General features: G+C 38.1%; 1 protein-coding gene across 11 annotated transcripts in view; it reads left to right on the plus strand.

Annotated features, from left to right (window-relative positions):
* neo1a (neogenin 1a) overlaps positions 1-20263 on the plus strand; it is a 126036-nt gene that overhangs the window by 480 nt on the left and 105293 nt on the right. The window lies entirely within an intron of this gene.

A 20263-nucleotide genomic window follows, 5' to 3' on the forward strand; every position in this document is an offset into this window, starting at 1 on the left:
GTGACTAACATCTAATAACTTGTACAACTATCGCAGGATTTGAGCAGTTCATCGAACACGCTCTGTTCAGATAGACCCATAAATCAAAACATAGGTGTAATGTCTCTTTTTAATCTTCATGTTTTCCCCCGAAAAGGCTCATTGACTGCAAAGGTGTGATCTGCCATTAACACCTTCACATTTCACCTGAATACAAAAACCTCATTCCTTTATTAAATAATGAGTCGCCGAACCGGCCTAATGAAAAATAAGTAAATTAAGTCTCGTTAATTATAGACTAATAACCTCAAGTCTGTGGAAACCAGTGCTTTTCACGCACTGTTGGAGTGTCATACAACGCTTAGACACTCTAAGAAGTCATATCATTATATATATATATATATATATATATATATATATATATATATATATATATATATATATATATATATATATATACATATACACACATAGTGCATAATCCATTATGTTATGGTACATAGGGCATGAGTCAAATGTGATATTTGTTTTCATTGCACACTTAAAAAAGAAGAAGAAATGTGTTTTGGGAAGAACATCTATCCTATTTGTTTTGTTGGCTGTAATATTCTGGGGTGAAGAGTGAAAGTAAAGTACTTTCCTCCGCTTGAACCAAATCAAAAGAGAATACCTGTGACAAAAACCATTGCTTACATGTATAGTATATACACTGGAAAGACCGAACTGAAGCTGCATGTATACCTGAAAAAGGTGCACTTATACAGATCGGATAATGCTGCACATTGTGTATTCACTAAAACATTCTAAATAGGAAATCACGAATAAATGACCGTTGTGGATAATGAAGCACAAACTCTGACGTGACAATAGCGAAGTTAAAGATTGCATTTCATTTACAAAGAGCCAATGCAGCAACAGAGGCGGTGCTGGTTACAGGCGCTGAGCAGGGTCAGAGCTACCATATTTTTTTTGGTACTGTTTTACGTGTCATTGCATTCTGGCACAGAATATGGATCCAGCACAGAGCAGCCTTAGCTCAGCTGTGTAAATATGCCTTTAGACAAGGCGGTTGTGATTTGCTTCAGAGCAAAAATCTGTTAATGTTTTGTTAGTGCATTCGTAACATTCGTTGAAATTGAATATGAAAAGGCTCGCGTTTAATTTGTGCGATGCATCATTTAACCCTTTCATTAGTATTGGCAGCATGCTTTCACTGCTTTGGGTCCGCGAGCTTGTTTATTAGGATCACGTATGGTGAGAGCAGGCCGTAGTGGAGTTTGCGGCTGGGCTGTCTTGCGTGCGGAGGCTGATGAAAGCTGCTCTGCTGCATGAAAAGCAATGTGCTGTGGTAAAAAATCACAGGCTTTGCTGGAGATCAGTACAAAAGAGAGGAATGGGGGGCTGGGTGGAATGGGCAGACTCTGTCTGGAAAGTAATAAAACCAGGAGATTAAGAGGGGAACTGGGAGTTCCTTTGGGAGTTTTGATTGATTCCAGAGAATTGGACCTACATGCGGAGAGCGAGTTTCAAGTTACTAATTGTGGGGTCCCCTTCCGAAAATATGTGTTTATTTGAAACACGTTTTTTTTGGAGGTCCTGAAGCACACACATGCGAATCAAAAGCAGTTTTGAAAGTTCAGGTGACCTACATCTCACTGATAACGGCATTCCAACTTTTCATTGTGCTGGAAAGGAAGTAAGCATTTTTGGTAAAAGTTCTCACTGCATCCTTTTCGCGTCTCATCTTATCTGCATAATCCTGCTGGGAGAGAATTGTGTGATGATGGCTTCCCTGTGGACAATGTAAACATCATGCTAAACTGTATAAACACCCTCACAACCTTGTCTGCAACCGCTCAGCGCTGTAAGCGATCTGCTTCCTTCTCAGAGGCCTTCATTGCGCAGACCTAAGCAGGACCTCAACAAAAGGACAGCGTTATTCTTTTTATACCTGATTGATTAAAAACATTTGGTGTTGTGAATGAAATAACAGAATATTTTTTCAAATGGCTCATTAGAAAGCTTAATGATGCTGCGTTCTACCTATTTTGCATCGTTGTAAATTTGGTGTGGCAATAAAGTTTTTATTAGTATAAATCTTCAAAATTTCAGCAACTGTAAATATTTGCCGTAGGAAGCCAAAAAAAACCACCAACATCAAAACCATTGGTTTGTTTAATGATTTGTTTTAAATTTGCTTAAATTATTCAGTGCCGTGGCATCTTTCTAATGTCTTCACTGGACCGTGGTGCCGGCAAAGTGCTTTTTAGTAAGAGCTGTGCTGTGTTTAGCTTATTTTAAGAATGTCGAGAGAGATTTTTATCGTAGATAAATTGATACGGTTTCTGGTAATATTCTGCAATTGCCTGTTTTTCCATATAGCAGCGTGTTGTTGTGCATTATAATTATCATTCAAAGTCATCATTACTGTTGCAGCTGCATGTTTTCAGATGTCAGGGAACAAAGAGGATCAATATCACAGTAACAAATTAAGTATTGTCAGCAATTGAATCTCGCTGGAAATAGGGCGTCGCAATAAGCTCCAGCTGAGAGATCCAGCCTTCAGAGTTCTTTATTAATTTAGATGGACAGTGGGCCCTTGGCTAATTGCCTAATGTGCAAATGAAGGCTTGATAGTAGCATATAAATGGATTATGATTGATGGAGTTATTTGTTTATTGCACTAGCGGCAAAAGTGCTGGTTAATAATTTGACCTGTTATTTGTCTGCGTATAATTTGGAGGTCTTTGTGAGGAAATCAAACCCTTTAATTGTCCTTATACCAAGCGATAGGACATTGTGTTGGTATGTTTGGGAGGACATGTACTTATTATTTCACACTATTTTATGCAAAATTGATTTCAATTGAAATTAAAAGGATGAACTACTAAATGAGGATACAACCAGTGCACACGTCATAGGATACTGTATCCCAGAATGCTATGCACTCAACTTTTTCTGCTATCTACATGGACGGTAAATATAATCTCTGTTTCTTGATTTCCCATTAGATCATAAACGAAAATGACTTTATGGAGCGTAAATTGTCATATTTTGTTTCAATGACAGAACGTAAGTCACGGTTTTAAACATGCCACGTAGTGAGATCATATGGCAACAATTTAGCGTGCTACAGTTTGAAATGTTCAATGTTGCATGCGGTTTCAATTATATTAAAAAAATAGTACAGTATATACCGAACGGTGTGTAGTACGTGGTACGAAGGCTCAAGTATTCCATTCTGAGCCTGCCTGTACTAGATTGGCTGTGCCAGGAAGCCTTAACATCAACACAGATTGCTCACCAGCATTTCTTATTTGGTGGGCTCTAGAATGAGGTATGAATGGTTTAGAGCTACTTGTGAAAATTTGAGTCCAATTAGTGAAATGGCGAGCCTCCGCTGTATGAGATTATTGGAAAGATTTCTGACGATCCAAGCCAACCCTGCTCAATTCTGCACCATTACCATCAGTAGTGTATCATTATGTTACTGAGTGCACTATTTTAGTGTAGCATTTGAGAAAATGACCAGTCTACGCAAATATACATGAGGTAGTATATGGCTTTTTGTTGTTGTTGAAGGAATTTTGACTAAATGGTCATGCCTACGGAATGTTTGGTGGTCAACACCCTCATTTGGGATCTGAGTGGTTGCAGTTCCCAGTGGATCTCTGTTTGCTGGTGAATTCTTGCTGCCGTATCTCTTGCCAGCCTCAGCAGCTGGAGAAGATTATGATGCATGTGTGATATGAATGCTTGTACTTGGTGAAGTGAAGCCAAATCCAACTAGAGGTTCTGATAAGCCATTAGCAGTTTCTTCCTCTTGGTGTGGTAGTGTTTACCCTCACAAGTCCAGAATTAGGCTAATATTAAACTTCGTTTGAAAAGCTCCAATTTCCGTATTTTAATGGTAAACCACTAAAGTGTCACTTAAAGGAATTACAATTCTGTCATCTTTCACTCATCCTCCAAATCTGTTTGGATTTCTTTGTTCTACTGAACACAAAGGAAGATATTTTGAAGAAAGTTTGTAACCAGACTGTTTTAGGTTACCATTGACTTCCATAGTCATTTTTCCAACTACTCCAGGTTGATGTAAATAACAGAATTGTCATTTTTGGGTGAATTATTCCTTTGACTCGGAGGACATATGTATTTAGTATGTCATACATATGTAGGAGTAATATGTATGACATACTAAAAATCGAAAAGGTTTGTCTCTGTGTTTTTGACAAGTTGCGCATACAAACAACAATATTGTGGAAACGATCCATGTTTGCACATTTTCATGAAAATCAAAATGCTGTATTAAGCACGCCAGGCCAGTAGCTTACTTGCCCTTTAAAACCTGCTTTCAAAAACAAAAAAAAACGTTGGTTTTCTTTAGAAAAGTAAAAAAAATGTATTTTTTGCTTATTTCACAGTCATCACCATACAGCTGATCCCAAACGCTGAACTAGGGCGCATAAGAGCTCTCGGTTGCGGGAAACCATGTTTCCATGTGCAATACCAGTCTCAGCCCAAATAAAACCCATTTATTGCTGACCCAGTTAGTTGGGAAAGTTTAGATTCTTCTTTCCGACTATGCATGGGCAGCTTGGTTGCTCACATGCACTACCGTATTAATTAGCATTGTTCTCTCTCCGTCTTTCCGGGCTGCTGGTTTAGCTGTCACGAAATGGGGTCTGCTTTCTTTATGGCCTGTTGTGTAGAATTTCAGTTAATCACAAAAAAATCTTAAGGACCAGTCATTACAGTCTCCATACACCTGCTGAATATGCTGACGAGTGGACTTGTTCTGTAGTTCCCTAGATTCGGCAGTACTGTTCTCAGCAGTAAATGTTATATGTGAGTAATGACAGCATGAACTGATATCTGTGCCAAGCGTCCCGGCAGACCAAAGCTGTGAAATCTTTGAAGGTGATTGAAGCACCCTGTTGTAGTTGCCTGAACGCTGATGACGGGCACTGCAGGGGCCCTTCCCTCACGGCTCTGTAAAAAGGCCTCGGTTTGGTAGAGAGCTGTAGTCTGTGGATGTATCGCTGAAGATGGATTGTGAATAAGCTCAGTGCCAGTCTGCCTGAACTCAGCTTGTTGCTCTTGGCAGCTCAAGACGTGCCTAAGATCTTCTCGACGTGCCATCCTGAGGTTGGCTTTTGGTTTATCGCAAAGGTCCGGAAAGGGCTCGTCATACCTGCCTGCTGGAAAAGCAAACACTCCTTCCTTTGCTTAACCAGGGAAGTGTGGAAAATGGAACACTTGGACTCAAAATTTAAACAGTGTAGTATTTGCTCAGTTTTTCATGTAAATTAGTAACCTGAATTTTCCAGTTGTCACTAATCATTAAAGGTGTAGCTAGTTAAGTTCACCTAAGAATTTGAATTATATATTGATTGATCCTTTTTTCATATTACAGTGAATGCAAACTGGAGCTGCAAGCTTTGAAAAAGAACGCCATAGGAGTGAATAAATGGTGGAATATTTTCTGAACATTTATTTGACAAATAAAGGCTGGATGTGTCAAGGTTTCACGTTAAGAAATGGTTTCTTAAGCGTTTTTTTCTGTTAGAATGCATGTCGATTATGCCTTTCATAATTAGATTGTTTATGTTAGCCTAGGTTGCATCATTTGCTGTGAATATTGTATGCTATGTATCTTGACTGGAATGAGTCTTTGAAAGAGCTCAGGTGGATACAGTTGATTGGATGTGAGAGGATATCCTGTTTAATAACTCCTTAAAACCAGACAGAGCTATGCTTTACTTAACTTTTGTGGTGTTTTGCATCACACTCGAGTCATTTCTAGACATTGTTATGTTTCAAGACAGTTTGGGTGGTTTCTAGGGTTTTCATTTATAACTCATATCTGCAGCTGCAGTGCTTGCAATGTGAGATATGAAGAGTTTTCTCCCGATGTTTAGAATCAGCAGGAATGATGGAAACCAGCTGCTCTGGGTCCCTGACCTCAAGAATTGAACTCTGACCCTATGATGGATAAATGCAACTAGAGAAAAAACAGCCGGGGAAGAAGATAAAGCCAGAAAAGCACCTGCAGAGTAGGCCTGACATTCCAACACTGGACCCTTGGACACGTGTCACATGATCCCACTGAGTGAGTTTGTGTGGAAGGAGGCATCATTAAAGAGAGGCCAGCTGTTACTGTAGATGCCTAATGAGCTGTTTTATGGAAAATGCTTGATGAAAATGCAACTACCAGCGACCAGCAACTTGTCGGATAAGTATGCCTACGTGGAATACACGCCTACAGAAAATCCACCGGAAGCTTTACAGGTTTCCAGAGTAATTTCGCAAACGTTTCACAAAAACTTTGAATTGCAAAAACATTTAATCTAATTATTTTTTTTCCTCTGTAAATCAATAGTGAATTCTTTCAAAAAAACACACTGAGTGCACTAGTAACTCTCTGCTACTATTAAGAGTTTAGCAGTTTTTGCAGAGTTCTTTATGCAGATTTGGATACGGGCCTTGAAATAAGCAATTGCTGCTACAGACCTATGCAAATGTGCCTCTTTTCTGTGTAGGTACATGAAAATTAAGCAAACTAATTGGGATTTAATATTTGACTAGATTAAAGAATGCTTTTTTCAGAGGGAAAGCCATTTTTTTTTTTTTATGAGAAGTGCACAAATAATATTTTTCTTGTTTCTGTTGTCTCTCACCTTTATAATAATGTTTGATTTTGGTAATTGGACAATTTTGGAAGAGATAGCGTTCGCCCATGATTTTCAGCAGTGGTATCAGGCCCATTATGTTCATCAAAAAGCAATTACAGGAAGCCACTATTCCGAGATCTTTTTTATGTATGTTAATTATACAAAATACTACTTTTATCCTCCATTTCTCACCTCTAGACACTTGCACAATCGCCCCACTTCATCTGAATTAGCCTAAGCAGAATCATGTACACAATAACTTGATGATTGGATAATTAGCAGTTGCAATCAGATGATATCACAGTCATTACCCTTTACATCTTTTCTGCGGCAAAATAGCCAATTTCTTTTCTATGTCTAGTAAGGTTTTACCGAGAAGAAGATAAGAAGAAGATAAAGCTCTTCGTTGAGCAGTGGACTGGACCGTCCGACCCACCCATACCAGCCCACTTCTTAGCCTTACTGCGGCTGCCTGCATTCCCAGCATGGCTGGGCCAGCAATTCACGATCAGGGTGGTGTTGCACATTGCCTGCCGAATAGAGGGGGGTCAGGGGTTCAATTGCTCCCCCTGGGTAAAGCTTTAGATACATAGCGACTGTACAGCTGCCCCACGCTGACTACAGTGGTAATTAATTTCTAATGAGGGTTGGACCACTCGCTTGTGCCAGCCTGCATTGAGCCCACAGGCTCCAGACATATTCTTCTATGCCCCATTTATTTAAAGAGTGTAATATTCTCCAGTAGGTCAAAAGTTCCATTCCACTTTATGGTGTCGACTCTCCTCGTGCAATTTCTCCTAGTGGCTTTTCAACACTTATTTCGCAATATGGCGATATGAAAAAGATTTGTCTTCTGTGAGAGTAAATGAAGTTTTTTGCACTCTCGGTTCTAGTTTAATAAACTGATCCCCATTCAATTCATTTTTTATATAGTTACTCTCTTTCTTTTTCGTTCATTGCTCTTAGTGGAAACGTGCCTTCAGTGCATTCAATCGCTTTTAATTAAAGTAGGTGACTTGTGTTTTGTGGTTTTGGGTCAGTGCTGAAGCAACTTGTATTGATAAAATTCCCTGAGACGAAACTGTACTGTGAAATACAGGAAGCCATTAGGAAGTCTGGGCCTCACATCTATCTGCAGCCAGCAAACGGTATCTGGCCCCTTGTGTAAGCACTGCGGATGAGCTTTAGTGCTCATGAAGATCATTTTGCTGTGAAATGAACAACAAAAGTCACAGAAAAAACAGCATTCCTGATAATCAAATTAATCTTAAGTGTTCTCGGAGGCAAAATAGAGTTGATGTTTTGGTTATTGAGTTTTTTCATTATGAATTTTTATCTGTATAAACCATAATATGTAGTCGATAAGGTTTATTATCGCATATTATTTGCATTATTGTGCAGTTGTTACACTGGTAGTAATGAGACAACCAAAAATATTTGGCTAAAATAGCAAAAGAAAAACGTTTTTTTTTGTTTGAAATAGTTTTGGTGGGCCTAAAAATTTGATTGAAATTTGCTGAACTGTGCTACAATTGGTTTGTAGGTACATGATTGTTAGTTTTAATCCAAATGAATGCTTCGAATTAATAAAAAAATTATTTTGGTGCGTCAGTAATTGGTTTCCCACTGGTTCACTTTGAAGATTTTTGCATTAATTGTAAGTTTAGTTGTTAATAAAAGAAACACAGCTCTAAGCTATCAGTTAAATTTAATGTGTGTTAGATCAAAATTGGTATGGCAAAAAAGTTCAATTACAAGCAATGGTAACAGTATTGCTTGTAATTAATACTGTTCAGGAAGCACTTAGATTTTTTTGTTTTACTTCTACTTGTGGTTTTCAGTATTCAGTGGATATTCTTTAATATTTATTGATAACATCTCAACAGCCTTCACACAGCATTCATACCTTTTTTTTGACTGATGTTCAGTTTAGCCTTTAGTCAGTGTTGTAGAGATCCAAGAGTTTGCGTAATTTAAGTGTAATGGGAGTGAAAATCTGTAGAATGAGATTTTCTTAATATAAGCCATCGTTCATTTCTGCTTTGTTGTGCACAAATTGATTCTGGGTCCTTGACGAGCTCTGGAACTCATTCAGGTTGTTGTTATTGAACACTCTTAACCGAATTGCTCTAGGTAAACCTTTCCTAATATAATTTCGAGCTTTGCTGTCCATTTTCATCTGCCCAGTTCTTTTCCGCTAATGAACAAGTAAATGTGACTGTTAAGGTTGTGTGTTTCTGGTGCATGGCAAATACAAAAGAATGAACGATGTCTACTTGCGCTTAAGACATCTTCACCAGAAATGTTATACGGAGCATTGATCACCCATGAAATCACATATCGCCAAACATCACTCCAGAACCTCAGTGGAAAATTGACTAGTAGTTAAGTGGTTATGGAGCTGTGCTGTATTGGGCCCCTGAGAACCTTCCCAATGCCTTGCTACGTCTATCCCGTTGTGCGCTGCTTCTATTTGAATTTCAATCAGCGCTTGATGTGTTGTTATGTGAAGGCATGGGGGGATGGAGGTGAGTTGGAATATGTGGCGTGACCAACGGAGACTCATTTGAGGCTCATTTGTGTTCTCTCGCATCCCAGGGGGCACATGCCGTAAACTGCTAGCCGCTGGGCTTGCAAACACGTCTCCAGCTAGCTCGTGCTGATCTCAGACTGGAGGTGGTACAATCAATATTAACCCCCTTCCTACCGCCTTCTCCTTCTCTGTTGCATGTCACTTCATCATGTGCTGTCACATCTACCACACCTTAGTTTGCTATATTGAATTAAATGTGCTGTGGCAGCAGCATTGCGCCCTTAGCCCATGTCATTCACTCCATGGGTTTCACAAGCGTAATTGTCTCCTGGACTCCATTAACCAGCCATATGTTTTATGGGTATTTACCATAATGTGTGATTGAATTATTCTGCTCGTGACACCGTGTGTTTCTTACAAATGCATCGCATACTGGGAAATGCTAATTCTGCAGTTTCCCTACCTTTCCATATGGCGCGAATCTCTTCGGTGATACCAACTGAGCGGTTTTTGAAATGAGATTGTAGCCGACAGTGTGAAAAAAGACATTTAAGGAGAACGAAAAGGACAAAGCTTGCCAGATGAACGACAAATAATTCATGTTTTTTCAGGTAGTAGCTTTACAGAAAGCCACATTTGATCCATTTCCCCTTGCAGCCGACTTCCATTAATAATGGATGCTGGTTTCTCCCCCATCGGAGTCCTGCAGGGCACAAATTCCCCCTCCCAGCCCCCCACATTGCTCTACTGTGGTTCCCATCATTGACTTTCCCGGTGAGGTTCAGGGCTGAGCTTATACATCATATCGCGACTCTGACTTACTCCTATTGTTGGTTTAGCCAAGTGCATCAGGAGGTGTCTGCTTTGTTGTGTTACAAAGCCAACTGCCAAGAGATGACGTTTTAATAGAAATGCTACTCTCTTTTGTTGAGGTCACGCCGGACAATGCTTCAGATACCTACATGCTGTGCTCAAGGAGCCATGTGGTTTTTTTTATCCTTCTCTTTTAGCAGCGGCACAATGCGGAGGGGTCAGGGGCTGCATGAGCACTGGAGATTTATGGCTAGTTTAGAGTTGAAGAGGAAAGCTGTGAGACATGCCAAGTGTATGATGTAAGAAACTGGCCAGACTTACTCCCACTGCCACAGCGAATGAAGAAAGTGATGAATCAATGGGGAAAATGAAATCTTGCCTCATGGTGATCTGATGCAGAACTCCTTCCTTTGGGAAAAACTAGGTCATACCAGTTTAAGAGGGTCAGTGGAATACGATCGCTGGTTTGTTGGAGGTCTTAGACCATGTCTTAACTATTCTGGGTTCAGTACCAGTTTAGTTTATACAACAGCATTTGTGACATAGTGCTGATTACCACAAAAGTACATTTCAAATTGTCTCGTTTTCTTTGAAAACTGAAAATTGAGGTTACCGTGACATATTGTAAGTAAAAGCATAAATGCAAAGCTAATTATAAAAAGTTACACCTTACAGTAAGGTCCATTAACTAGCACTGAGCAATCTATTTGTCTGAGTATTTATCTATCAATATTTGTTAACAATAGTTCATGAAATTGCGACTGCTCACTGTTCAATGAGGTCCATTAAATAATATTAATGATCGCATCTTTTGATTTTAATAGTATACTAATAAAACCTGAAATTAAAATTAACTGAGAATTATAAATGCTTTGAAACTCTTTTTTTCATTATTTAATGTTAACAGATATAGTCAATTAATGATTTGTTTTGCTTTTTACATTAACCTGCCTATTAAAGCTTTGCAAATAACACCAGTTTAAGGTTGTTAAAGGCTTTATGATGTTGCGGTTTTAGTGATTTGTTTCACTAAAATCATGTGAACACATTGTTAGTATCTATTTAGTGGAAATTATGAATTTTTCATCATTTATATACTGGCTCTATTCATCATTGTGTTGAAACAACATTGAACTAAAATGAGCTGAATAATGACACTTTTATCTTCTGTGTAGAGCTTGTTTGCGGTTGAATTTGTTCCATAATTGAAGATTTTAATAAATATTACAGTTTTTTTTCCAGTTTAACGTAAAGCTGCTTTGAAACACTATGAATTAAAGTGATATCTAAATAAATGACAGTGCATCAGGGTTTTGAAAAACATTGCCACAAATGCTTCTGAGGATCACCTACAGAAGTTGAAACTAGGAATTTCAGGTGGTTGTTCTGCTGATCAAACATCTAGACCAGCTAGATTCAGCACAACCCTCTCAACCTAACAACACATCCACCTCATTTGATCTCATACCAGCATTACCCGTAATCCGCAGAAGCTCTGCTGCCACTGAAATGGGAGCCAAGAGATGTGTATGAGGATATGCTCAGAGGTTTACTGATCCGTTGAGGAGCTAGTCTGTAATATCATGCTGTACAGAGGTGTCTGGATTGATCTGGCATAGTTGAGTGGGCTTCTGGAGAACATATGTCCACTTTTTCCCATTTCTGGCAGTAGCAGAACCTGAATCATTATGTTAGGCCAGTGTTCAAATGTCACACCACCACCATTAGCTGTAATTGTTGGAGAAAGAGCTCTTCTGTGTGGACTCATCTCTTCAGCCCCATTCTTTAAAGATCTTTGCCCAAACAGGTGTCTTTGTGCCTGAGTTAGGTTTTTTAGGAGCTTATTAAAACTTGATTTTAGAAGTCGTTGTTAGCGATTGCTGACAGCGCTTGTTTAAAAATGTGTGTAAACACCACCTGCTTGAACTTTGCAAATTATGAAAATTATCTGAAGGCTCTGTCTACAGTACAGTTATTCATTTGATAATTCATCCGCTCATTGTGTGTCACTAATTAAACTTCAGTTTTTTTTTCAGTGCTGGATACAGTGAAGCACTTATCTGAGCTTTTGTGAATCTCATTTTCATTTGAAATGCAGTTTAAATCATTACTTTTCAGTCGTCACTTGAAATTATTTGCAGGGTTTTGGGGGTATTTGTCATCCTAAAGGCGATTTTTGCTGTCCATCAGTCTTTCTGTCATCTCATTGATCCCTGGAAGTCATGAATATGTAGGAGAGGCTGCTGAAAAGGAGATGGGAGGAGTTATTGATGTTTGACATTGAGAATGTGCTAAAATAGCACTGGAATCATTTTCTCTCGACACGGAGATTATGAACACTCTGGAGAATTTACCTCCATTTTGTTCACTTTCTTAATTTATTATTACTACTGGGAATGTAGAAGGTCTTTCTGTCCTTTTGACATTGTATGGTTTTAGGGTATTGGTTGTGTCTTTGTTTTTTTTTTTTTAGCAGTATTTATACTGTGTTATAGTAATTTATGTTTTGAGTTAGCTTTTATTTATATATTTTATATATATTTTCATGTATATACACACGTGTGTGTGTGTGTTTGTGTGTGTTTGAGCGTATAAATGCAATTTATACTCCCAGTCAAAAAGTTAGAACATTATAAATGTTTTATCAATTTTTGTCTGCTGAATCAAAGGCATGTGATGCAACCAAAATACAGAAACATGGTCAGTCATATCTGATAAATTGACCTTTAAATGACATTTATGACTGTAGTTTATTACATTTTTATGACTCTATGTGTGGAATCAATTTAGGATTGTTTAGGAAGGTTTAGGAAGGTTATTCACCTTCATTTCTGCACTTAATTGCATAATGCATATGCATTTTTATTAAAAAGGAAACATGGTTTTACTTAAAAAAAAACAAAAACAAACAAACAATGAAACAAATGAAATAAGTTGAATTAAAAAACCCCTCCAGTAATTGACCAATTTCATTAAAATCAGTGTCGGTGAACTTCTAACTGTTCCAAAAGTGGCACCTAGTGGCAAAAAATCAATTTGCATTTTCATTCAGACCAAAGCGAAAAGACCAACAATTGGGCAGGCAAACTGCTAATGTTTCATGTTGACATCAACACGAAACAGCTTGGGACGAGTGTGCTTTCAGGTTTAAAACTTTGCAGGATGCAGGGATAGAATATACTTAATCAAAGTTTGTTTTTATAATACCTAATCAGGGCTCAAAATGAACTTGGTAGCACTGGATCTCCCAACTTTAAAAGATTAGGAGCACCAGCAAAGTTTAAGAGCACCCACTAAAAATGAATGAGCACCACAACTACAAATTGTATATTAACAGATTTCATTTCTGCATTCTTAAATTGAATGCAGATTTTGAATTTGGTTCATATTAGCGGTCAATCACACCAGTCACTGCTTTTCCACTGTCAGGTGACAGGGAACTAACTGCTGTGGGAGAAGCAAGGGCTGAAGAAGAGAGAAAATAAAAAAGAAAACTGACAGATTAAGTTCATCTGAGTTTGGTTAAACACGGAAAGAGAGAGAGAGCTACTAGAGAGAGAGGGTTAGGGTGGTGTTTGCGGTGTTAAATTTTACATTCAGCACTGCCAGTTGCGCTGGCAGCTAGGGGTGTGCGATATTGGCAAAAAATTATATCTCTGTTTTAGAGGATTTTGGAACGAGGACTACCATGGAGAGCTGATTTTGATATTCTTCATATTCTGTGTGGTTCACAGCAGAGACAAAAAAATCATCTTTTCCAGTTAGTTTAAAGTGATTTTGACCTTTTTTGGCCATTTTCTTCTTACATTTAATCAGTCAGTTAAAATAAGACATTTGGGCTGTTGTCAAGCAAATTAAAACAATATCAACTAAATTCATGTTTGAATCAGAATTTCTGAAGTGGCATTTGGGTGCATTTACACACCGATACATAAATGCATTTAACCTCCAGTACACACCGTGTACTGCACACTGTAAATATAAAACGTTGAATACTGATAATTCAAATTCTAAAAAAAAAGAGATACTTCAGATGTGAAATTCAAACCGCCAGTAAGTGACTGCGACTAAACCGAATCATTTAAATGTTGATTCATTCAGGAACGACATCGGTGTATGACGTATAAGTACCGCGAGAGCGATTATAATGGCCATATGGAACCGTAGCGCTGTCAAACGCACTACTTTTTAGTTATGTAAGGTTTGATAGAACGGCAGACCGGTGTAGTGACGAATTTTGACCCATGACCCATTCCTACCCACCTATTATTGGTAGGTTCAGCGCGGGGGGAAGGGGTTAGGAATAGTAGTGGGATAGCGATTTCAACAAGGAGAGGAGTCAAAAACCGCCAGGCATCCTATCAGCGCACAGAAGGCACGTAACTGTGAACGTTTTTTAGAGAAATGAAAACAGGTCACACTACAATTATATGCACTCACACAAATGCTACCAAATATATTTTGAGGTCGCACAGATTAAATTATGGGAGCATATGGTCGCAATTTTGAGCCTTGCTAATCAAAAGCAATACAGTACAATAGTAAACACACTTCACCTTTGAAACAGATGCGACAGCAAAGAGTTATGAACAGACAAGCAGAACTCATGAAATATGGAGACCAGGCCTGTTGCAACAAAACTAAGAACTATCTTTTTCTATCTTTTTTTTTTTTTATTATGATTGCACTTAGTAATTACTGTTAACACTGGTAAACCTCAAAAGCTACTCAAAGAATTCTCACCAATCACAGTTAGAGGAGAATGTGTGCGGAGCACCTTTTATTGCAGCGTTATTTGCCCAGTGCCATGAAATATGCTAATTGCTTCTGTACAACTGCTGTAAAAGCAAATATTTCAGCTGCACCACAGACGTGAATATTTTTCATAAGCGACCGGCATAAGCAGGGTTATATGTTATTATGAGAGATGCGCATGAATAGTGCATGAATAATGATTGTATACTGCATATCAGATGTCTCAATCTATGTCTGCTGGAAAAAATGATCATGTTATGAGATGGTGTCATAAAAGACAAGGAAGACAATATTATATTAGCTCTCAGATATGAGCGCTTCTTTACCCCGGGGTAAAAGTGCGTTTTGAGGCTTTTGTTTCGATGCTTAAAGCTTTACGTCTGGAACAAAAATCTGATTTTGATGACACAAAAGACATGGAAAAATGACATCTTTTAGCCATTTCGGCCTAAATGTAGTTGAACTGAGACACATTTTGTCTGGTTACTGATCAAGAATACAGCCAAAATGTTCCAGTTGTTTAAAGAGGGAACTCAGTCATGTAAATCCTCATTCACGCAGCACATAAATGTTCAAAGGGAATCAAATGAGCCTTATTTTGAGATGATTTCTATTTCTTATTGTGTGTTGGTGTTGGTCAGCGGCTTGGCGGCGTTTTTACTTTTCCAGCAGACTTTTAGCGAGCATGGATGGTTTTTAAAGGGATTGCAAGGGTAAATTATAATCTTTACACTCTTTAATTAAACGTACTCTGTGTGGTCTTGGATATTTTTACATGTTGAGTTTGAACGTTTGCAATCTGTTTCATTCAGACTGACACCTCCCACACTGAGAGTTTGGAAACGTGGTGATAATGTAGATGTTATGCTCGGCTATGGAAAAAAAAAAGATCATGGAAAGAAACCACATGATTTCAAACTGTGGTGAGCGCACAATCCAAGAATTCATTTCGAATGATGACTGCGTGGAACTTGATACACTGTTAAAATGTACTTTAAAAATAAATAATGTAACATGTAAGTAAATATAGTTTATATAATATACAAACTACAGTTAAGATTAAATTTTTTTATGTTTTGAAGGAGTCTCTCCAAGACTGCCTTTTTATTTGGAAAAATAAAAAACAGTAATAATGTGAAATACTGCTACAAATTTTTAATACATTTTATGGCAAAGCTGCATTTTCATCAGCCACTATTCTAATATGTTGATTTGGCGTAACATTTACAACATTTGTGCTGCTATTTTTAAGGAAAATGTGATTTTATTTTGAATAGATTGTTTTAAGAACAACATTTTGCGAAATAATAGAAATCTTATTTGTCTCGATGTCTTAATTATTACGTAATTATTAAGTACACTTAATCCTAACTTTTGAGTAAATCACGCTTTGCAAATTTTTAAAAAAGCAGCAACATTTGAGCTCAAATTAGAATATTGGTTTTCTCAAGGATCATGTGACACTGAAGACTGGAGTAACGGCTTTTGAAAATTCAGCTTTGCATCACAGGACTAAATTAATTTTTTTTTTTCAAATATATTCAAATAGAAACAGTTCTTTTAAATTGTGATAATATTTCACGATGTCACTGACTGTTAAGACATGCATACCAAGACAGTAAGTCACGCTAGTTTAAAACCACTGAAAGAAAAATTGATTCAGCAAAAAACTGCTCTATTAGGCTGATATACCACTGATAAATAAACTGTGGAAAAAAAACAAGACGAGATGCTTTTTCCAATCCAGTCATGTCCTTAGATTTAGTTTTTTGCTTGTTTGTTTTGTTTGCTGTGCTGGACCAATTATTTTTCTGTACTATGCACAGCCCATATGTTTCTCTCAATCCATCCTTGATGAATACATGTCCCTCCGTCTCCCGTGGACATTTATTAGCATCTTCTAATGCTGCGTCCCTTAATCAGTGGCTGGTTTTCTCCCATCAGAGCAGGAAGCCCCCCCCCACCCTCCTTCACTTTAACTGCCCCTGCCCATGGGACTTCATAAATATCATTTCATCCAGTGGAGTCGCTGACATGGAGCAAAGGGCCGCCATAAATAATTCATCCTTAGTCCTGGCTCCCTGTTTAGGAATTCACACCACAAGATCTTCAGTATGCAGGTTTGAAGCAGTTCATGATCCAGAGACACCTCTCTCTTACTCCGAGAAAGAGTGTGTTTGTGTTTTTGTGTATGTGCGTGTAGTAATTCGTTGAAGGTGTCTGTGTGTGTGTGTGTATCCTCGTCAGGTCCTTTCCAATATTTTTCGTACACTTTTGGTCTTTGTACAGAAGAACCCTTGATCTTTGCCATCTTCTTTGTTCTGCCTGGCCGTGCGTATTTCTTTTTGCTTTGCTTGGTGCTTGTCTTTTTTTGGGGGCAATATTTAGTTTTATGGAAAAAATGTAAAACAGATTTGATTTGAAATCTCTCGCTGCCTCAAAAGCGCCAGTTTCAAAGATTTTCTTTCATTACTTATTCACAATCTCTTAAGTCTTTAAGATTCAAATATTCCCCTAGATGGTTTTGTGCTATTAGTCTTGAAAGGCTTTTAGAATATCTTCAACATTAATCTGTTTTATTTGATCAACCCCGTTTTTTCACATAAACACTTTTATTGGCACCTGTTCACGAATAAGGGAAGGTTTTCTGTGCTATAGAGTGGCTTGGAAGACACTTTAACACTTTGGAAGACACGGTAAGCCTTTATTTTACGGTTACACATATTAGTTGCTCATTAGCATGCATATAACTAGATTAGTACCCATTAATTAGTGCTAACTAAGCATATATCAATGCCTTATTCTACATCCATAATCCTACCCAATAGCTAAACTTAACTACCTTACTAATTATTACAGCAAATGAAGAATTTATTGGGTGTTACCTATTCTAAAGTGTTACCAAAACTTCATTTAAATATTTTCTCGATTGCTGAGCTATATTCATTTTGCAGTACATGGAACGTACAGATGACTAGCCTACAATGCAATGCACTCAACTTGACCTTTCATTTTAAATGTGGCGACAACGTATTGCACTATTCCATTTTGTTTGACACATTATAAAAAAATACTTTGAGTTCTACTTTGCCGCACAAGTATTCAATTATATCATATCTTCAGACCTTCTCTGTAGTATTGTTCATGATCATTGCCATTTTCATGCGTTAGTTGTAGGTGCCATTTGGCCGTGAAACAGGAAGAATCAACTATGCTGAAGCTCAGTGGAATGCTGAGAGGAATTCTGGGTAGTATAATGCAGAGCTTAGTGAAGCAGAGGCATATTTGCACGGGCTCGGTCTGCAGAGAGACAAAACAAGACAAAACAGCACTTCTGCACGGCAGAAACAGAAGCAAACCTATTTTTAACATAAAAGATAATTCAATCACGATTTGCATGATCCCATAAGAGATTTGTTTGAAGTTATTGTCTCTCTTTGAGAAACACAGAAAGCCTGAAAGCATTTTGAATTGGCTTATAGACGAATGGTTGTTTCTCCCTCTCTCGGCATTGCATAATGCAAGTAAATGCTATTTGAATAGCGTCTTAGGATGAATGTTTTCTCAGCAGAGACCATCGCTGACATTTCCAAACAATGCTGGTACAGAGCTCTATGAGATCTGACAGCGAGGCTTTGCTCCTGAGGCACTGTCGGTTGTCTTTGTACAAATTGGTGTCAGTCTTAGCAGTTTAGTTTGGCCAGTAGACAGAGTCTTTCCGTGAAGAGCATTAGTGCTGCTGACTGCCCTGTGTGGACGGCGCTGCTGTTTTCTTCCTGGCTTCGTTGATTTACAGCAGCTTTGTTTCACAGACATACTGTCTTAATCCACTACCAGAGGAGTGCTCTGGCTTAAAGGGATAGTTCGACCAAAAATGATAATTCTGTCATCATTTACTCGCGTCACTCTAAATCCATATGGCTTTTTGTCTTCTGTTGGCCACAAAGGAGATCTTATGCAGAATGCTCACACTTAAAGTGAATAGGGTAGAACGATATAGAGTTAAATGACATAACAGCCCTCATGATGTTACAAATTAATCATTTGTATTAGATTTTATATTCCGTTCGTTTTATTTTAGTTGTAAGTCGTACTTTAATTTTTTTCATAATCATTTTACTCTCAGTTTAGATTATACCAATTTAAAAAGGAAAAATGTCACCTTGCTGACTAACTGCAATATTTTTTTTTTGAAACAACAAAAGTTTCTGTTTACATAATATGCGCATTACTGTTTATATTCATGATGTATATAGAAATACGCACATATGAAATTATTTGCATGTATTTACATGCATACAGGCTATATTTCAAGTGCGTAACAGAACAAAACTTTAGTCGTTATTCACTGGAAAATATTCACCTTAGCTTTTAAATTTCATTTGCGGTTCTGCGTATTAAAAAATTTTACATCTGAAAAATGTGGAAACTGACATCGCAATGATTGTTGCATAGATTTGTGAGCTATTTCTCATCATGTTCCTCATGTATTAAGATCAATATTGCAAGCTGGTTTTAAACGAATGTGTGCTAATAGTATGTACCTTATCTGCAGTTTTGAATTTAAATATTTTGACTTATTTATTTGATGGATTATCATCTTGTAATTCTTACAAGTGGTATAGAAATTCTGTGATATCAGACCTCCTTGTACATGAGTAATGGTTGTGTTTATTTCAGCTTTATTTGGCCTGAAATTGCGCCTGTGAGAGTCCATAAAGAGGGCTAAATTGATTTTAAATGATATGTATTGGACAGTTAATTAATACGGCTAATTGACTGTGTGAGGGAACCATCATGCTGTTTGGCTCTGCGCTTTACAGATGCTGCCTCAGGAACTGACAGCCTCGCACAGTCATGTTTTTATTGATTGTTTCTCGCACCCTTTGCCCCATAACAGTTGTCCAAGGCCGCAATAAACAATTAGCCTGTATCCGCTCTACTTATAGCCTCAACATGCACCTTCCAGCCTGTGATTTACCCAGGGGAGGATGTTGGCGTACGAAGGCACCCCTCAATCGCCGAATGTCCCCCATCCCACCCCGCAGCGCAGTCATAGAGGGCGGAGAGACGGCTGTAATCAGTCAGAGCCTCCACTCCCCCCATCAGTGACTATCCCACCCATGTATGGAGAATGAAGATAAATGCCGCTGTGGATGGGGATCAGGCTGCTCTTTTATGAGCCCCTGGATCTGTGACAGAGATATCTACCCTCCAGTACCTCCTCACGGGCCTGACTAATGCCGAATCTCATTACTTACCATAATTTATTACACGGCTCTCTGGATATGATACTGATTGGTCAGATGCAGCAGTCTGGATTCAGATATATTTGAATGATATCCACTTAACTGTATTTACCCCATTTTAGCACAACCGTTCTTAGTTTTAAAATACAAAGCTAGTCTTAAGGATTCCAGATATTTTAGTCCAGTTTTCCTAAATGAATTGTCTGTCCGGATGTGATTCAGATTCTGTTTCTGTCATTCTAGATCTTAGATTGAGGTCT

This window comes from Puntigrus tetrazona, chromosome 7 (genome assembly GCF_018831695.1).
Source record: "Puntigrus tetrazona isolate hp1 chromosome 7, ASM1883169v1, whole genome shotgun sequence".
Classification (NCBI taxonomy): Eukaryota; Metazoa; Chordata; class Actinopteri; order Cypriniformes; family Cyprinidae; genus Puntigrus; species Puntigrus tetrazona.